The 20147-nt window shown below is 40.5% G+C and overlaps 1 protein-coding gene across 2 annotated transcripts in view; it reads right to left on the bottom strand.

Annotated features, from left to right (window-relative positions):
• Positions 1-15856, bottom strand: part of filip1b (filamin A interacting protein 1b) — a 98481-nt gene extending 82625 nt beyond the window's left edge. The window contains exon 1 of one of the 2 annotated variants that reach the window (XM_060917927.1): positions 15650-15856. The gene's annotated coding sequence lies outside the window, so the exon portion shown is untranslated. The remainder of the gene's footprint in view (positions 1-15649) is intronic. The other variant, XM_060917926.1, reaches the window with a different exon arrangement.
• Between the last annotated feature and the right edge of the window lie 4291 nt (positions 15857-20147).

Genomic DNA, 20147 nt, shown 5'->3' with positions numbered 1-20147 from the left:
GATGAACAACTATTCACACTCACGTTCACGCCTATGGGCAATTTAGAGTGGCCAGTTGACCTCATCTGCATGTCTTTGGACTGTGGGATAAAACCAGAGAACTCAGATGAAGCCAACACAGACACGGGGAGAACGTGCAAACTCCACACAGGAAGACCCCAGTCAGCCACGAGGTTCAAATCCAGAACCTTCTTGCTGTGAGGCAACAGTGCTAACCACATAACAATGGCAAATCCAAACTTTCCTAATTTAGATATCTTTGTTTTATCTGACAACATCTTAACATCTGTCGAATGAGAAAAACATAAACTATACGATTAAACTCAAAGCTCAGATCAAACAGTTACGTCTCTTATGAAGAAGCCAACAATTCTTCGTTTGCACGTGATGTCATAGCTAATTATATATGAGGCTTTGAATCAGAAGTCAGCCATATTGGAGGATCTACACAAACTCACGTGGAGCACGTTTACTATAGAAGATCTGCTCGAGAGGTCGTTACGCTCAAGAATTCCTTTTGTTTCTTCGCTATGCCTTTACGCTCTTTGTGCTGTAACTGGATGTGGGTTCAACTCTATTTGAGACGAGGGGGCTTATAAGTTCTTTAGAATTCCAACTATTATAAATAATCAAGGAGAAAAAACAAGAGAGTTGTCGACAGAGCGTAGACGTCACTGACCGTCCAACATAAACCGAGCTGATCTCAGCGATGAGAAAGCAAAAACCACACGAGTCTGCAGTGAACATTTTATCAACGGTAAGTGCTACGAACTAGTTATTACTGAAAGATCACAATATATAAGAAATATCGGATCATTTAATAGCCTGGTCGTGCAGAAACTCACCGTGATCATCGAGTGTGTGATCTGACAATCAAAGGCTTCTACGATTATTTCATTTTAAAAAGAGCTGTGTATCATTTTTGATGACGCTGCTTTTATTTTGCTTTTTCTTTCCATTAGTGAAACCTGCTGATCTCGACAATTTTACGGATCCAGACTGGGCTCCGACAGAAAATACGGGCCACAACAAAATGAAAGATGGGACTAAAGTGGGAGCTCAAAATGCGAGGCTTACAGAGCGCAGAAAGAAATGCAGAATTATTGTAGGATCTTCCCAAACGATCACAGAATCAATCGAACAAGATTCACGTCAATCCCCGACCTTAAATCCTGCAGCCTCGTCGCCCGGTGAGGGCTCTTTTAGAACTAAATATGTTCTATAGTGTGTTAGATACCGGTCTTTTGAAGCAGACAAAATGATTGTTTTTAAAATAGATTTGAGAAACGACTACAAGCTTCTAAATGTAACTCCTCTTTACCTTCCAGTCTGTACTCAAAACACTGTGTGTATATGTATATTGTATATCCTCCAACATGGCGGCAGTCAGTGACGCAAGCAGTTTTGGTCATATGGTTGCAAACAAAGAATGCACACAGAGCTGTTAGACATACACTAAATACTTCATGCTAGATTTAGGTTAGAACTAAACAGCTACAGTTGTAAAAATTTAATGGAAAAACAAAAAGTCTTCAAGATAAAAGTAGAAAAAGTAGAGCTTATTTCATTTGACAAGGTTTAGATTAACATTACCACAGATTTAAGGACTGAAAACTTAAATTTTAGGTGTACAACAGCTTGTCACTGGATCAGTACCCTCTAAGGTACGTACTTGTGCCCTGTAAATACTGCTTGGGAACATACAGTGGTGCTTGAAAGTTTGTGAACCCTTTAGAATTTTCTATATCTCTGCATAAATATGACCAAACACATCATCAAATTTTCACACAAGTCCTAAAAGTAGATAAAGAGAACCCAGTTAAACAAATGAGACAAAAATATTATACTTGGTCATTTATTTATTGAGGAAAATGATCCAATATTACATATCTGTGAGTGGCAAAAGTATGTGAACCTCTAGGATTAGCAGTTAATTTGAAGGTGAAATTAGAGTCAGGTGTTTTCAATCAATGGGATGACAATCAGGTGTGAGTGGGCACCCTGTTTTATTTAAAGAACAGGGATCTATCAAAGTCTGATCTTCACAACACATGTTTGTGGAAGTGTATCATGGCACGAACAAAGGAGATTTCTGAGGACCTCAGAAAAAGCGTTGTTGATGTTCATCAGGCTGGAAAAGGTTACAAAACCATCTCTAAAGAGTTTGGACTCCACCAATCCACAGTCAGACAGATTGTGTACAAATGGAGTAAATTCAAGACCATTGTTACCCTCCCCAGGAGTGGTCGACCAACAAAGATCACTCCAAGAGCAAGGCGTGTAATAGTCAGCGAGGTCACGAAGGACCCCAGGGGAACTTCTAAGCAACTGAAGGCCTCTCTCACATTGGCTAATGTTAATGTTCATGAGTCCACCATCAGGAGAACACTGAACAACAATGGTGTGCACGGCAGGGTTGCAAGGAGAAAGCCACTGCTCTCCAAAAAGAACATTGCTGCTCATCTGCAGTTTGCTAAAGATCACGTGGACAAGCCAGAAGGCTACTGGAAAAATGTTTTGTGGATGGATAAGACCAAAATAGGAGAAAGGAAAACCCTGCATTCCAGCATAAGAACCTTATCCCATCTGTGAAACATGGTGGTGGTAGTATCATGGTTTGGGCCTGTTTTGCTGCATCTAGGCCAGGACGGCTTGCCATCATTGATGGAACAATGAATTCTGAATTATACCAGCGAATTCTAAAGGAAAATGTCAGGACATCTGTCCATGAACTGAATCTCAAGAGAAGGTCATTCTACCAAAGAATGGTTAAAGAAGAATAAAGTTAATGGTTTGGAATGGCCAAGTCAAAGCCCTGACCTTAATCCAATGGAAATGTTGTGAAAAGACCTGAAGCGAACAGTTCATGTGAGGAAACCCACCAACATCCCAGAGTTGAAGCTGTTCTGTACGGAGGAACGGGCTAAAATTCCTCCAAGCCAGTGTGCAGGACTGATCAACAGTTACCGCAAACGTTTAGTTGCAGTTATTGCTGCACAAGGGGGTCACACCAGATACTGAAAGCAAAGGTTCAGATACTTTTGCCACTCACAGATATGTAATATTGGATCATTTTCCTCAATAAATAAATGACCAAGTATAATATTTTTGTCTCATTTGTTTAACTGGGTTCTCTTTATCTACTTTTAGGACTTGTGTGAAAATCTGATGATGTTTTAGGTCATATTTTTGCAGAAATATAGAAAATTCTAAAGGGTTCACAAACTTTCAAGTACCACTGTGTATGTACCGTTTTGGCCCTCAAAAGGTACACATAGTTACCTTGAGGTCCAATAATAAGCCCTATAGCAGGGGTCACCAAACTTTTTTCTCTGGGGGCCACATTGTCGTTCCTGACTGTGATGGGGGCCGGGGTCGGGTCAGCTATATCACATAGAATTGTATGACCCAGACAAATATGACCACCAGCAGGCCTCATTGTGTAGTAGAGATTACTAGCCTGGCACGGCCATCCCCACACTACTATATCCCCACTACTATATCCCCACACTACTATATCAACACTACTATATCCCCACACTACTATATCCCCACACTACTATATCCCCACACTACTATATCCACACTACTATATCCACACTACTATATCCATACTACTATATCAGCACTTGATTCCTGGCACATATTTGTTTATCTTTACTAGTGGTTTGCAAAAGTAGTAATCGAGTCTTCACACTTTGTTTTAATTTGAAATACCACTGATATTCCATTTATTTATTTTCTAATAAAAATAATATCAAAGCTGTCAAGGTAAGAAACATCTGCCTATTTGAGGTGATTGACACTGGCAAAGGTGAGTGGAAAATTATAAATTGTAGGTAGGCCTGTTGATATTATTAATAATATAAATAATAATTGTATGCAGCACTTAATAAAGGTCAAATAAATAGGCCTATAAAATAAATACATTTTAAAAAAACAGTGAAATTATAATAATATGAGCAGTAGATCAATAGATCACAGCAGTTGTGCTGTGTCCTGCACGTCATTGCTCTCATCCATGGCCAAAGCAAAAAACTCGAATTCTGACGCTTTCTCATTCAGCTGGTCATACACGTTGTCCCCCAAATCTTCGGGTCACCTGGTCATAGTAGGTGCGGAGAGACTCACCGCATTGAGCGCATCCTTCTTGTCGGGACACACCTCCTCGGCCACAGCAAGCATGCATACTTTAACAAAGTCCCCATCAGTAAACGGCTTTCCATGGGTAGCTAGTAGGTGAGCTGCCTTATAGCTAGCTCGGACAGCAGCCTGGTTGATCTGGGTTTGGTGAAGGAATACATTCTGTTGTGCAGCCAGTCTGCATTTCATCCTCCGAATCCTGTCTTCTCTTGTTTGCCCTCACAAACTAGCATACTCTTTGTGGCGGGTTTCATAGTGACGACGCAGATTATATTCTTTGAAAACCGGCACACTTTCTTTACATACAAGACAAACTGCACGGTCCTTACACTGAACGAAAAAATAATCGGTGGTCCACTGTTCTTTAAAAACTCTGCACTCTCTGTCAGCTTTTCGCTGACCGCTAGCCATTTTGCTGTCCTGAACACTGACGGTTCTCTGCGCATGCGCTGCCTGTCACTGCTTGATCGCGAGCATATGATGAAAATTCGGAAAATATTAATAGTTCATTTTATAACTAAATATCAATTTTAATTGATAAAATCAACAAAATACAAGATGCAGACATGTTATTATTTGCCAAAAAGCAATTTAAAAAAAATAGGCCATGACCACTTTTGGGGATTGCCTCATAGGGCCGGTTCAAGTGATGGGGGGCAGAGGGGCTGGGGGGCCGGTCAAAGGGGGGTGGCGGGCCGGATCTGGCCCGCGGGCCATAGTTTGGTGACCCCTGCCCTAGAGGGTACATTAGTGTAGACTGTACCTTGTGGGACAGAAATGGACTCCTACTGTACCTCTATTTTTGACAGTGCAAGAGCATTTCACTAGTCAGTCACAGCTGTGCAGTTAATTCCACTATCCTGGCCTGTGGGAGATCCAGTAGTTTCTAATGAGCATTTTGTCACTGAAAAGAAACACATTGTTTGGTTCCTCCATTAGCTTTTCAAGGTGTCTATAATTATTGTTGTGGAATATAAACATATACAGCAAGTCTAACAGCAAGGTTTCCGATGCTCATCAAAGATCGTATTCTGTTTTTAACCAGGAGCCACTGGTGGGTGCAGAAATACTTATCACAGAACTTTCTAGAGGGCGGCACGGTGGTGTAGTGGTTAGCGCTGTCGCCTCACAGCAAGAAGGTCCGGGTTTGAGCCCCGTGGCCGGCGAGGGCCTTTCTGTGCGGAGTTTGCATGTTCTCCCCGTGTCCGCGTGGGTTTCCTCCGGGTGCTCCGGTTTCCCCCACAGTCCAAAGACATGCAGGTTAGGTTAACTGGTGACTCTAAATTGAGCGTAGGTGTGAATGTGAGTGTGAATGGTTGTCTGTGTCTATGTGTCAGCCCTGTGATGACCTGGCGACTTGTCCAGGGTGTACCCCGCCTTTCACCCGTAGTCAGCTGGGATAGGCTCCAGCTTGCCTGCGACCCTGTAGAAGGATAAAGCTCGGACAGGTACGGAGCAGCTCGTCTCAATTCAGATAAGAGCATATTTCATTATGGAAGTACGGTGGACTGTTCCTTTAAAGCTAGACCGCCTTTCAGATTTTTCAAGCGTAGGTCATAAAAAGAATTTTCCCCGACATGCAATTATTTTTGTTTAGTGGACTGAAAGCTACTGAATTTCAATCACAGACTTCCAATTTTATTATTTTTTTAAAAATAGAACAATTAATGTATTTAGAGCCACATGGCCTTAAATTCTCTGCTATTTTTTTCCTGCTTCACCATGATGCAATTCAAGATACTAAGTCATGCATCACGTGGTGGGCTTTCCCCATTCACGCAAGGCATTGTGGGATACAAATTTGAAACAGGAGAGAAAAATGGAGGACGTGAGTGTGCGAATGAAACGTGAAAGACCGACTACAGTAACGGAAAGAAAGCGAGAAGAAAAGACGTTATGTTCTATACGAAGGAAAGGAAACGCAGGACCAAACTAATAAATATTGGCGCTCAGCGAGCACCTCGGTGTGATCAGCTGTTCGTTTAGCGACAGAATGATGGAACTGTCAGTGCACGCTCAAAGGTAAACCTGTAGATGGCAGTAATGCAACACTGTGGATGCCAGCTGCCGTAAAACCCAAAAGAAGAAGGTAAACCTGCGCATGCGCACACACACAGACTTCCTCTGTCTGCTTGACTGCGCGACGCAAACAATTTCATGCACATTATTTGCTTTAATCCCCTCAAATTAAATAACTTCCCAGCCACAGAATGGCCTGATATTTTGAGATATTACAGAAATAAACAGATATCACAATGACTGCATTTCAGACGGAACTAAATTTCACCGATTTTATGAAATTGAAACCACAAAGTCTTCCATCCTGAAGATATTCCTGTGTCAGAAAACGTAAAATTACAGCTTTACGCTTTACGTCTGTTGCAAAATTCCGACACTGGAGACGGCTTCGAAACTGATAAATAAACATCTCATAGAATATCAACAATCACACATGTTGTGATCCGTTATATTTTGTGGCGCGTCGATCATACAAGTCCCTGTGTAAGTTGTTCGGATAAAAATGCTGATGTATTAATTACAAAATTAATCAAAACCCGAAGACCAATCAGAATGCAGAATCCAACAGCACTCTGGTAATAATCTGTGAAATATAATGACTTAAATAAATATAACAGGAAACATCCTGGTTATTGAAAAGATCTTTTCTGTAATTCTTTGAGAATCTGTAAACTATAATCCACTAGATTTCCAGACTGAGCTCAGATTTCATTGAATTTCATCAACTGGTTTCACACCTATTACACTATGTGTGACGCTTTCCAATTCAGGCTGTTATTAATACACAGCTGGCACTCTGAGCCTAAAACATCACGGGTAAGTCCAAGTAACAATGTCTAGATCATAAATCTAGCTTTAGCCTAATTACGTACTTCCCAGCCATCTGCTCTGTGCTTTTGTCGCTAAGCGTTTATCTTTAGGATCAGCGTGACGTGAGAGACATCCTTGGATGTCATATGACATATGGTTTGATGTTTGCACATCTGGAACGTTAAAGGAATTCTCCAGTGATTTCCCACCTAATCTCGATCTACTGCATCTGCAGCACTTGCGTTATTGATTACCAGATTTAAAAAATCTTTTTTTTTTTGGCACTGAGGACAAAAAAGCAACACAATGTTTACTTGAAACTCACTTATTAATGCACATTTCAGGTTTAAGGGCAGTCGTTAAAGTTCATCGCAATGACCAAAACCCATATGAAATTGGAAACAACATTTAGACGATAACAGTAAAAGTCTTAGGACGAGATTGACTTGAGAGGAAGTCTTACCAAAACTGTTCTTCTGAAGTTTTATCCAATACAGTAAAAAGTAATTACGGTTCCTTCGTCTTTAGGTTTTGTGGTATCCATGTGCAACCAGAGCCACACAAATACCATGGTGACGCATAACCACAAATTCTTTCCTCTAAATTTTTTTTTTTTTCATTTTAGAAAGGTTGAATTATACAGCTTTATAGCTTAATTTAGAAATATCTTTGATTGATGAATTCACGAAAGCATTTATTTAGGAAATTCAACATCTGTCCATAGACCTCAGGTTTGGAGTAAACAGGACTGTTGTTGTTTTCTCAGTACAGAGAAGTTGGTAAAATGTTAATATACAGTAAAGTGTAAAAGTCTTAGACACATGTAGACAAAAAAAAGGCTTAAAAATAATGAAACGAAATGTTCCGACATAAAAAAATACTATTAACAGTAATCAGTAAGCCATAATAAATGAAACAAAAGCAGTATTTGGTGTGAGACCAAATACTTTGCTTAAAAACAAAAAGAAATAGTCGTCTCAGTTCCAGTGAGTGCAGTTTTATGCGGAAATGAGCTGTAGGTTTTACTGAGCATCTTCAGAACCAGCCACAGTTCTTCTGGACACTTTGACTGTCACACTCACTTCTTCATTTTGCCTCGAAACCCAGTAGCCTTCCCCTTATCAAAAAGAAGTATACTTTAAGTTCATTTTATTAAGTATACTTAAGTAAAGTTAAAGTATATTTCCTTAAGTATACTTTTATGTACCAAGTATAGTGATATCAATGTGCTTACAGTATACTTATAAGTAAACTAATCTAATACTTCTTGGGACTAAATTGGCCCACTTTTAGTTTATAAAAAGTATACTTTAAGTCTAAGAGAAGTAAACTTTGAGTATACAACTAGTATTTTTTATTTTGTACTGCAAGTATACCACAAGTAAACTTATATACTAATAGTTTACTAGTTCTATACTTGTAGTCCACTCTTTAGTTTACAAAAGCATACTTCATAGTATCCTGGAAATATACTACTGTACGAGTTTACTTATTTTATACTTGTAGTCCACTTTTTAGTTTACTAAAGTATACTTTGTAGTATACTGGAATATACTATTAGTTACTGGTTATATACATCTAGTCCACTTTTTAGTTTTGAAGTTTACTGCAATTACCCTTCTTGGTATACTATTAGTTTTCGCGCCCTAACCCTTACCTCATACACACTACCAGGAGACAACTTAAGTGTTTTGTACCTTAAGTTACAATGAAGTTATAAAGGTAAGAATTCACAAAATAACAACAGATACTCAGGATTAAGAACATATTCATTTTCTTTAAAAATCAAAATTTAAAGCAACATTGTATTCAATGCCAAAGTACAAAAACATGGCAATGACAACTGAAATGGACATCCAAGCTCTAAAGAAAAACAAATACATTTAAAAAATTTTAATTATCCCACTCAAGAGAAAAAAAAACTTATATGGACTCACAGAGATACCTAAGAGTCAACAATGCTGAAGCACAACTCCAGGGTAAGTCCACTTAAACTTAAGGCACAAATATTTTAATACTTTATGACACTTTTGTTCAGTATATCTTGATCAAAAGTTTCAGTATAAGCTTAATATACTTAGACTTTTCGATATACTTTTCAGTATAAGCCAAGTATACTTATGTATAACTTTATTAAGGATATCCCTGATAAGTAAATAAAAAGTAAACTGAAAGCATACTCTCTTATTTTTAGTTTAAAAGAAGTTTACTAGAAGCACACTTGAATAAACTTCTTTTTTGTAAGGGTCATTATGTTTTCTTTTTTAATCTGAAAAGTGCTCTCTTATGGAATACGCTGCTCAGATTACATGCAAAAATTTTTTCCCCCGTAACATTTCATTTTGTGCTGGAAAAAATAAGAACGTTTGGAACTCTAAAATGTTTTTGTGATGTTTTGTATGATACTGTATATGGTATGGATTCAAATCTATTAAAAAACACTACTAGCAAATCTAAAGCCAGTTAAAGGAGAACTGAAGGCAATTTTTTTTATTATCAAAATTCTATTTCTCATTTTATTAAATATCGGAATGCATTTTTGATCGCTATTTTGTCGCTGCTATAGCAAGTTCTGAGTGTTTGAAATATGCTCTGTAATATATCAGTCCATACGTCAAAGCAAGGGTGGCACGGTGGTGTAGTGGTTAGCGCTGTCGCCTCACAATAAGAAGGTCCGGGTTCGAGCCCTGTGGCCGGCGAGGGCCTTTCTGTGCGGAGTTTGCATGTTCTCCCCGTGTCCGCGTGGGTTTCCTCCGGGTGCTCCGGTTTCCCCCACAGTCCAAAGACATGCAGGTTAGGTTAACTGGTGACTCTAAATTGACCGTAGGTGTGAATGTGAGTGTGAATGGTTGTCTGTGTCTATGTGTCAGCCCTGTGATGACCTGGCGACTTGTCCAGGGTGTACCCCGCCTTTCGTCCGTAGTCAGCTGGGATAGGCTCCAGCTTGCCTGCGACCCTGTAGAAGGATAAAGCGGCAAGAGATAATGAGATGAGATGTCAAAGCAATGGGCATAAACAAGATTCGTTGAGACCTGTGCGAGACATCATAGGACGGAAGTAAAACGTACAGTGGAAATCAAAGCTACCAACGTTGTCAAAAGACGCGCGTGCCCTCTTTCGAATGCTGACGTGATCAAGCTGGAAGTTTTGTTTGTTTTGATAGCAATCAGGAAAGTTTGAAAAAAGTAGGCAGTAATCGTCATTTAAACTCGTTTTTGTGCAATACTTCGTTCGGAAAACAGTTTTCAAAATGGCGGCACTGACACCTGGCTGACGCTTCACGTTTCGAAGTCTCACACAAGTCTCGTGAAGATCGCGCGGATAAGCGACGCCTGCCGTGGACCAAACGAACTCAATTCAACACGGCTAAAAACCGAATAGGCCGATAAGTATAATATAATATTTAATTGCAATGAGTTGCCAATACGAGTCACGATATAAGGTTACTAAAACCGGAAACGTAATTGAATAACACGTTAATTAAGAAATAAAGCAAGTTTAAAAATGACTTCAGTTCTCGTTTAATTCAGTGAAAGTTTTTGTTATCTTCAGGCGTCCGACTTTACACACATCATCGGACATCTGTGGTGGATCTAATAGGTGAAGAGTTAAAGGCAAATCTGAAAGTTAGCACAACTACGAGAAAGGGACTTTCTGCCGAAGTCTATTTGAGCCGTCCTCCACATGAACGTGACCCTATTACAGGTCACCTACAGTGGATGAAGGGCCATAACTCCAGAGCGAGTATAAAAATAGAGGTCATAAATGCAGGCCTGAGTTGGGGAAAGGCTCCAAAGTTACTGTACTTCATTACAGACCAAGCGAGAAACATGGATAGTTGTATAACACTTGGGTTCATGTTTCATTTTTAATGGTCTGGAATAAGTGAAATGTAAAAGTAAAAGGGAGGAGAAAGAGTTTTTGGGGGCTGAGTGTGTGAGTGTGATCGATGCGTGAACGTGAGTGAACGTGAATGATAAGTATGGAGGTTTATCTCCACGGACAGAACCATCCGTGTCCAGAGGAGTGACATCACTGGCCAGATGTACTCTTCAAGCAGCCTGGCTTCAAATGCCTTTCTGTTGGGATGGAAATGAGATCACTTCCCTCATAAAGTAAATGCAGAGAGAGAGCAGAGAAAGAGCGAGGGGAGGAGAGAGAGAGAGAGAGAGAGAGAGAGAGAGAGAGAGAGAACAAATACTGACTATGTCCAATGTCTCCACCACTTATGATGGCTTTTCTGAATTATCTTCCAGTACTCAAGGCTCAAGGCTCTCTCTCTCTCTCTCTCTCTCTCTCTCTCTGTCAAGGGTTACATTCACAGCGAATCTCTCCAAATAGTTTGTAAATTATACAAGAAGCTGAAAGAATTTTAAATCAAATAGATATTACAGCATTCCCATGATGCCTTTCTGAAATGTTTAGGAATGTCTGGAAGGACAAATTGTGAAAAAGATTTCATCGTTACATGAGGTTTTTTGGGATCTACTGTACATCTTTTTTCCTGCATGTGTGTAATAAATGATTAGCTCCAGTGTGTGTGGCCGTGTTATGACGTCCAGGATATCAAGAAAATTCCGTGTTTCATGGCTGGAATGTGAAGAAACACCCACTGAAAGAAGGCTGCAGACTTTAAGATGTCTTTTCACATACTGTGTGTGGTTTTTTTTAAAGCATTTTTCAACAGATTTGTTCCAGTTTAAATATAATCAGAAAAAAAGCCTTTAGTTTAATTCACATAGAAGATTTTTTTTTCCCACAAATGCAGTCAATCAGCCAGTGTCTGGTGCTTACACTTTTAGTTTTTCACTCAAGATACAAAGAGAGAAAATTCAAGTTATGAAAGTCTGTCAGCCAAAATCTTTAAATGATATATTATATGTTTCATTTGCGATAAACATCTATCACTTTCTGAAGTCTATAATTACACATCGAGATCACAGACGAAACAAAATTAGATTATGCTCAGAAGAAAATATTGTCTTACAATCAAACCCAAACTATATAAAATGAAAGGTGAAATAATGCCTTTAGCTTCCAGCCTCATCGTTTTAATCACTTAATAAACTACCAGTTTCTGATCCGGCAGAATATTTGTACACACGAGCGTTCCATAGCTTCATAAAGCATTATAGAGTTGATTTCGGAAAACCCCTAAACCAATATAACTCCATCCTGCCTGATATGTTGCTATGGATCAGGCAGTTTCTGTGCTGTTGTTTCTCTTCCTCAGTGACACGGCCGAGCTGAATTAGACTGCTGATCTCATGGATCGAGCCGCTTATCGCTTAGCTTTCAGCTGTGACGCCGACTCTGGCTACCATTTCAAAGAAAACATGGTGTTAGCCATTCCTGAGGGTGAGAAAGGCAATTAAGATACCTCTGGGGGGAAAATACACCAAGAAACATGCCTCTGTGGTATGGCAAGGAAGGACACCATAAACTTGTAATGCCTTCAAGAATTCTTCATTTGCACGTGACGTCATAGCTACAGTAATTCTGCGCGAGGCTTTGAACCGGAAGGTGGCCATGTTGGAGGATCTACACAAACTCACGTGGCGCACATTTACTATAGAAGATCTGCTAGAGAGGTCGTTACGCTCAAGAATTCCTTTTGTTTCTTCGCTATGCCTTTACACTCTTTGTGCTGTAACTGGATGTGGGTTCAACTCTATTTGAGACGAGGGGGCTTATAAGTTCTTTAGAATTCCAACTATTATAAATAATCAAGGAGAAAAAACAAGAGAGTTGTCGACGGAACGTAGACGTCACTGGCTGTCCAACATAAACCGAGCTGATCTCAGCGATGAGAAAGTAAAAACCACATGAGTCTGCAGTGAACATTTTATCAACGGTAAGTGCTACGAACTAGTTATTAATGAAAGATCGCAATATATAAGAAATATCGGATCATTTAATAGCCTGGTCGTACAGAAACTCGCTGTGATCATCGAGTGTGCGATCCGACAATCAAAGGCTTCTATGATTATTTCATTTTAAAAAGAGCTGTATATCATTTTTGATGACGCTGCTTTTATTTTGCTTTTTCTTTCCATTAGTGAAACCTGCTGATCTCGACAATTTTACGGATCCAGACTGGGCTCCGACACAAAATACGAGCAACAACAAAATCAAAGATGGGACTAAAGCGGCAGCTCGAAATGCAAGGCTTACAGAGCGCAGAAAGAAACGCAGAATTATTGAAGAATCTTCCCAAACAATCACAGAATCAATCGAACAAGATTCACGTCAATCCCCGACCTCAAATCCTGCAGCCTCGTCGCCCGGTGAGGGCTCTTTTAGAACTAAATATGTTCTATAGTGTGTTAGATACCGGTCTTTTGAAGCAGACAAAATGGTTGTTTTTAAAATAGATTTGAGAAACGACTACAAGCTTCTAAATGGAACTCCTCTTTACCTTCCAGTCTGTACTCAAAACACTGTGTGTATATGTATATAATGTATATAGTTTATCCTCCAACACGGCGGCGATCAATGACGCAAGCAGTTTTGGTCACGTGGTTGCAAACGAAGAATAGCAGAACGAATGAAGTTATGATGTCTCGTCCACACATCAAATGAAATAGTTGAATCAATAAAGAGACAAACTGAAACTTGCCAACAAGAAATATCGAAGGGATTGCATAGAAATTTGAGAATCCAATTTGTTGTCCAGTATATTTATATTTATAGCAGAAATATGAGCATTTCAAGGTCCACCAGGGAGCTAGTTGTTATTGTAAATCCTGGGCATATAGCTTGCGATCAGCCAAGTGAAAAACACACCAGCTCAAATCACTTTTCTCTGACTTGACCAAAGTGCTATGAATACTGAAACTTAACAAGATGGAATGCTGTTATTTAATGCTACATTAAATTTAATGTTGTGCTCTTTCACTACAGTGCCTTTGGCTTGGAAATTTCTCAACACAGAATCGAAGTCCAGACATCATCCACCATGAACTCATTAATAGCACAAGGATTAAAACAAACGCTCAGTATCAAATCAACTTTGCACAATTTAAATCAAATGTCGTCAATAAGCTAAGCTAAGACTTGCCACTTTCGTGCTGCGCTGGATCTGTGTGGCACCCAGATCTCACTCTAAATAAATTAAGTTTATATATATATATATATATATATATATATATATGGGGCGGCACGGTGGTGTAGTGGTGTAGTGGTTAGCGCTGTCGCCTCACAGCAAGAAGGTCCGGGTTCGAGCCCCGTGGCCGGCGAGGGCCTTTCTGTGCAGAGTTTGCATGTTCTCCCCGTGTCCACGTGGGTTTCCTCCGGGTGCTCCGGTTTCCCCCACAGTCCAAAGACATGCAGGTTAGGTTAACTGGTGACTCTAAATTGACCGTAGGTGTGAATGTGAGTGTGAATGGTTGTCTGTGTCTATGTGTCAGCCCTGTGATGACCTGGCGACTTGTCCAGGGTGAACCCCGCCTTTCGCCCGCAGTCAGCTGGGATAGGCTCCAGCTTGCCTGCGACCCTGTAGAACAGGATAAAGCGGCTACAGATAATGAGACGAGATGAGATATTTTATATATATATATATATATATAAAATATTAACAAAGCAAAGAGTGTCTGTTTTTACAAATTTGCACTGAGCTACATTACCACCAGTACAACTTCCAGCCTTCCACTGCAATTCCACCTTGAAAAAGTCATTGTCCAAGATGGCCGCCTCCACAGCTTTGGTGCTTTGCTAAATTCTGATTTTGAATTTTCCTAAATACTGACCGGTTTTTATTTATTTATTAGTTGTTGTTTTTTTTTTTTAAAGATTACAACAAATCATACAGTATCTGTGCAATGTTACAGGAAAACCAGATGTGCTTTGAGGCAGATGTTTCCAGAAAGTTGTACAGATGAAACCAATGTTTTTTGCTTGTTAGCCTGATTAGCTTCATATCTCCAGTGCAAAAGTAATAAAACAAATATTAGACACTATGGCTGATTGGTAACATTTGGGAAAAGGGAATCTTTGTGTCAAATAGATTTTCACTAACGATCCTCATAAGATGTACAATAATCATCTGTCTTTCTGGATATGAATGTGTTTGGATCCTAATCTTTACAAACTGAAACGTTTAAACGTCTCTGAGGAGATTACCGAGCCGCAGTGTCTGAGTCTGTCTTATGACACTGTTGCTGTATCGTTTCCTTGTCGAGGCTGAAAGCTTACCTCTCACCTAACTCTCCTGGGTGTGATGCTGAGTTCTCCACCACTCTGAGATGTAAGCCATTAAAGCAACGTATGTAAGTATTTCCTGAACTTTGCTGAAACTCAGAATTGCAGCCAGAATTTTTTTTTTTTTGGGTGATTGCTTTCCCTCGAATGTGGGACTCTGAGAGTAACTCGCATGAGTTGTCCAGCAATGAGTTAATGCACACATGTTACAGTTTTGGTGATCATCATTCCCATAGACATAAATCAATAATGAACAAGAAAAAGGAAAAGGACTGAAAGGCTGAATATGCGTACACATATCAAGGACATGTGTATTCCACTGGATGTGGGAAAGTTGCTCTTGCAAAATGGGAAATCTTCAGTAATCATTTTCCCCATGAGGTTCTTGTTCACTTTTATAAACACGCATGACAGCTCCTTATAGCAGGGTTGAATATTAGACATAAACACCAGCTGAGAAACAAGACCAGTGACTTACCTTTCAACAATGGTCCCAAAGTATGAGTGCTTACAAAAAGCAAAAGAAATCTGAAAAAAAATCCCAGTCCTTCTTCTGACTTCTGCTTCAGTTGAACAGTCCAGAAGGAGACACCATGAGAAAGAGAGCTCTTTCCAACCCTCTTTCCTGCCTCGAACTCCCTGTCTGTGTTTTGTCCTCTCTCGAACTCTGTGAGCCAGCAGAGACACTCTGACATGCTTAGAAGGAGAAGAGAGAGAGAGAAAGAAGTGTGCGGTGAAAGAGAGAGAGTGAGTGACCAATCAGAGAAAAGAGGTGGTCAGATCTTCTCTATCACCACCAGCACTTAAAAATTCACGCTCCAAGCTCCAAGTAAGCAAGGTCAGAGGGAGCCGAGCAGACTGTTTGGTCGACTCCCACTCCTCCTTTTTGTTCCAGAGTGAAATTAAAGTGGTGTATAGTGTATGGACCAGAACTGTGTCTATATTTAACCTGTGTTCTCACTCACTCATTGCTGTTAGCAGCTGAACAGATTGTGGCCGAGCTTTCCAGGCCCAGCTGACAGCTGAGCTCTCAGACTCCCCCCATAAACACAGAGATCATTCCAGCAAAGCCATATTATACAGCCTGAAATGGACCTGGAGAACACTGACGCAAGTTTATATCAAACCCAGGGCTGTGTGCACATTCAGTGGACAGAGTCAAGCCTTTAGGTACCGTATTTCACGTGTTTAAGACAAACGTTCGGTGAAAAGAATGGAATAATCTGGATTAGAACATAATCTGATTTATGTCAAACAATTAAAACCAGTACTACAGTGGATATAAAGAGTCTACACACCACATTAAAATGATCGGTTTTTCTCATTCATTCATCTCATTATCTCTAGCCGCTTTATCCTTCTACAGGGTCGCAGGCAAGCTGGAGCCTATCCCAGCTGACTACGGGTGAAAGGCGGGATACACCCTGGACAAGTCGCCAGGTCATCACAGGGCTGACACATAGACACAGACAACCATTCACACTCACATTCACACCTACGCTCAATTTAGAGTCACCAGTTAACCTAACCTGCATGTCTTTGGACTGTGGGGGAAACCGGAGCACCCGGAGGAAACCCACGCGGACACGGGGAGAACATGCAAACTCCGCACAGAAAGGCCCTCGCCGACCACGGGGCTCGAACCCGGACCTTCTTGCTGTGAGGCGACAGCGCTAACCACTACACCACCGTGCCGCCCCATCGGTTTTTCTGATGTAAAAAAAAAAATGAGACCACGATAAATAATTTCAAAACTTTTCCCACCTTTAATGTGACCTATAACCTGTACAATTCAATTATAAAACAAACAAATATGTTAGGGGGAAAAATATAAAAAATAAAAAAACGTACAATAAACTGTTTGCATACGTGTACACACCCTTAAACTAATACTTATATCAGCCTGGCACATCTAGACTTGGCAATATTTGCCCACTCTTCCTTGCAAAAGCGCTCCAAATCTGTCAGATTGCGAGGGCATCTCTTGTGCACAGCCCTCTTCAGGTCACCCCACAGATTTTCAATTGGATTTAGGTCTGGGCTCCGATTGGGCCGTTCCAAAACTTTTTTGGGGTCATTGTCATGCTGAAAGATTAAATTCCTCTTCATCTTCACCTTTCTACTGTAGCAGACACCTGAAGGTTTTGGGCGAAAATTGACTGGTATTTAGGACTGTTCATGATTCCCTCCAGCTTGACTAAAGCCCCTGTTCCAGCTGAAGAAAAACAACCCCAAAACATGATGCTGCCACCACCATGCTTCACCGTGGGTATGGGGTTCTTTTGGTGATGTGCAGTGTTGTTTTTGTGCCAAACATACCTTTTGGAATTGTGGCCAAAAGGTTCAACCTTGGTTTCATCAGACCATAACACATTTTCCCACATGCTTTGGGGAGAATTGATGGGTTTTTTTTTTGCAAAGTTTAGCCGGGCCTGGATGTTTTTCTTTGACCCTACCTCATAGTCCAGACATATGGAGAATACGGGTGATTGTCACATGTAGTAAACAACCAGTACTTGCCAGAAATTCCTGCAGCTCCTTCAGTGTTGCTGTAGGCCTCTCGGCAGCCTCCCTGACCAGTTTTCGTCTGGTCATTTCATCAGTTTTGGAGGGACGTCCAGTTCTCGGTAATGTCACTGTTGTCCCATATTTTCTCCACTTCTTGATGACTGTCTTCACTGTGCTCCATGGTATATCTAATGCCATGGAAATGCTTTTGTGCCCTTCTCCTGACTGATACCTTTCAACAATGAGATCCCTTTGATGCTTTGTAAGCTCTCTGTGAACCCTGGCTTTTGCTGGAGGAGGCAACTGAGTAAATGTCTGAACTTTATTTGGGGTTAATCAGAGTCATTTTAATTGATGGCAGGTGTGAACCCAAAAAGACTGAATGCTGTAATTAAATCAAAAGGTGCTTCAACAAAGTATTACTTTAAGGGTGTGCACACTTACGCAACCAGCTTATTGTACGTTTTTTTTATGTTTTTCCCCTGAACAAATGTGTTTGTTTTACAGTTGAATTGTACAGGTTATAGGTCACATTAAAGGTGGGAAAAGTTTTGAAATTATTTATCGTGGTCTCATTTTTTTTTACATCAGAAAAACCGATCATTTTAACGGGGCGTGGACACTTTTTATATCCACTGTACATTTATTTTTAAATATACAGAATCAGACTCGATTAAGTCAGAGCCTTCGTGAAATCCTCAGCACAGAGATGGTAAGGTGGGGAAAGCCATCAAAAATTAATCTAAAATTTTTATATAATTTGGACATGGAAAAGACATCACACTTTATTTGGACTGCAAAAAAGATACATCAAAAGGCAAGGCCTTTTAATAATAATAATAATAATAATAATAATAATAATTACTTACTTACTAATTACATAGTGGGATGCAGTGAAAGGTTGTTCACGGCAACCTGAAGGGATTGGAGCGGTTGCAAGGAGAATTGCAAAGAGTTCAAGAAGAGAATATATGATGAACAGATGAGTGAGCTGAAAGACAAGAAACTGCATGGCCAGTTCATCAGAGAGATGGAAGGAGTAGCTAGTGACAAGTGCTGGGGTTGGCTTGAAAAGGCCCACCTTGGGGGCGTCGTGGCTCGGGTGGATGGGGCGCCGTGCCATGGGTCCGGGGACCCGGATTCAGTTATGGCCCGGGGTCATTTCCCGATCCCTCCCCGTCTCTCTCTCCTGCTCATTTCCTGTCTCTACGCTGTCCTATCCAATAATAAAGGTGAAAAAAGCCCCCCAAAAAATCTTTAAAAATAAAAAATAAATAAATAAAAAAGGCCCACCTTAAAAAGAACACTGAAGCTTTGATTATGGCAGCACAGAGCCAGTCAGTCCGAACAAATGCTATCAAGACAAAGATCGACAAGACCTAGGAGGATCCTAGTTGTAGGATGTGTAGAAAAAGTGACAAAACCGTGAACCATCTTCTCAGTGAATGCCCTAAACTAGTTCAGATGGAATACAAACGCCGCCATGACAATGTGGCTAAGGGTACCTTTGGGTATCCATTGGGATCTTTGCAAGCATTTTGGAATTGAGTGTGGTGATAAGTGGTAAGAACATAGCCAGTTGTGGAAAACACAAATGTAAAGATACTCTGGGATGTCACCATCCAGACTGACAAGAAGATGCCTCACAACAGGCCTGATATAGTCATGGTAGATAAGACCAACAAGACATGTCACATCATTGACGTAGCATGGCCAGGGGACAGTAGAATCGCCCTCGAAGATGAGGAAAAGGTCAACAAATATCATGACTTAGCATTGGAAATAAAAACCTTCTGGAAGATGAAAAGAGTTGGCATCGCCCCAGTTGTTATAGGAGCACTAGAGAGACAAAACCCAGGAGAATTCTACACATCCTACAACTAGGATCTTCCTGGAAGCTATCCATGTTGGACTTAAGGCAAATAGAATGCAGAAGACCGTACTATTAGGCTCAGCAAGAATCCTTCGAAGAATACTAGAACATTAAGGCAGCTTGTTGCTGCCAGCCCTAGTTTTTCCAGTATATCAATTGTGAGTTTAAGCATAATAATAACATTAATTCTTATAATTAGCCCTGTGATGACCTGGCGACTTGTCCAGGGTGTACCCTGCCTCTCACCCGCAGTCAGCTGGGACGGGCTGCGGCTTGCCTGTGACCCTGTGCAGGACAGGCGGCTGCAGATAATGGATGGATGGATTCTTATAATTATAATTGTAATAAAATTAATAAAGTATCAATAGGGTGGTGCAGTGGTTAGCCCTGTCACCTCACAACAAGAAGTATTGTTGTAGTACTTGAGACCGGTTTTGGTCTCAAAACCACTTTGTGAAGGTCTTGGTCTCGGAATCGACCACATTTTTACTCGGTCTTGTCTCAGTCTCAGACATAGAGGACTTGGGATTTTATTTCAAGACCAGTCGAAACCACAACTGTGGGGATTTCACTAAATTGCCAATGTATTGTCTGA

This window comes from Neoarius graeffei, chromosome 3 (assembly GCF_027579695.1).
Source record: "Neoarius graeffei isolate fNeoGra1 chromosome 3, fNeoGra1.pri, whole genome shotgun sequence".
NCBI lineage: Eukaryota > Metazoa > Chordata > Actinopteri > Siluriformes > Ariidae > Neoarius > Neoarius graeffei.
Note: the sequence above shows the minus strand (reverse complement) of the source record. Positions and strands in the feature narration are given on the sequence as shown.